Below are 1383 nucleotides of genomic sequence, written 5' to 3' on the forward strand. Positions count from 1 at the left end.
GCCACGCCACATTGAATAATGGGGATGGGATGTCACCGCGCAATCAATTGCATGAGCTCATGTTAGCCGCAAGTATTTATTATTAAAAAAAAAAAAAAAAAGCCTGATACAATGCTCTCCAGAGCAGGGATACGATTGGAGGGAACACCCACCTTGTAGATCATCTGGCCTAGACCTTCTTCCAGGCCAGATGATCTAAATGGCCTGGATTGCATATACAACACCATCGGACGCCTATTCAAATCAACGGTGGGATCTCAACCTGTTCACAGTGGCGTCTCCCACGAGTTTTGGATGGGCCGGCAATGGAAGTAACCTGAGATAATACATATGATTGACGGCTTGGATGTCCTCAAATACGTCACAATGTCCCACTTCCGTCGGATACCAGTACCACTGGAGTGGGCCTCCTGATATTTTATATGTACGTTAAAACAAGAGTCCTCACCTAGTGGACGGAGTAGAGAATTGCATATACAACGTGGTTGGCCCACAGAACTTAGGTATTTTGGAAGTGGATTCCATGGTGGCAGCAGGCGCTGTGGGGCCCACTGTAATGTATGTATTTTACATCCACACTGTCCATCCATTTTTCTCGCTCATTTTAAGGCATTAACCCTGAAAATGAAGCAGATTAGTGGACCACGACAAGGGAAGCTAGCAGTTGGGATAGTGACATCCTATCATGGAAACCTTTGTAGGTCCTACCATGATGTTTATTTGCCATCCAACCTGTTCATAAGGTCACATGCACCTAGCTGAAGAGGAATGATAAATATCAGCTTGATCAGAAACTTATGCGCCCCCCAAGAAGTTTTTTATGGTGGGTATTCAATCACCACTGTTTCCTCTGGTGTGGTCCACCTGAGCTTTGGATCTGCTTGGTTTTTTGAATTGTTATCTAGAATAATCTGTAAAAACGGATAGACGGCATGGATAAAACACACGCATCATGGTGGCCCCACCGTCTCAAAGTTTCAGTCTGAAAATCAAGGGAGAGTTATTTGATACTGTGGCTGTGTGCGAGGATTGATACACAGGCACGTGGAAATCGTACACGTGGCATGCATTAACTCAAACTAAACTTAAAAAATTATAGAACCCACCGTCTCAAAGTTACAGTCTGAAAATTAGATTGTTTGAACCATCGTAACCGTTGATTAGTGGATATTTGTTGTTTGAAATGTTGCCATTTGAAATTTTCATTTTTAACCGTCCAATAAATGTCCAGCCAGTAATTTAATAACTATGTAAACAGATAATAGTAATATTTTTATTCACCACACATCTAAACTTCTGCCCACTATTTGAACAGTTATTTTGAATTAATTGTATGCCATGTACACAATTTCTTATAACTTCTAAGTGCCTGCGTATCATCCA

Source organism: Magnolia sinica, chromosome 7 (genome assembly GCF_029962835.1).
Source record: "Magnolia sinica isolate HGM2019 chromosome 7, MsV1, whole genome shotgun sequence".
NCBI lineage: Eukaryota > Viridiplantae > Streptophyta > Magnoliopsida > Magnoliales > Magnoliaceae > Magnolia > Magnolia sinica.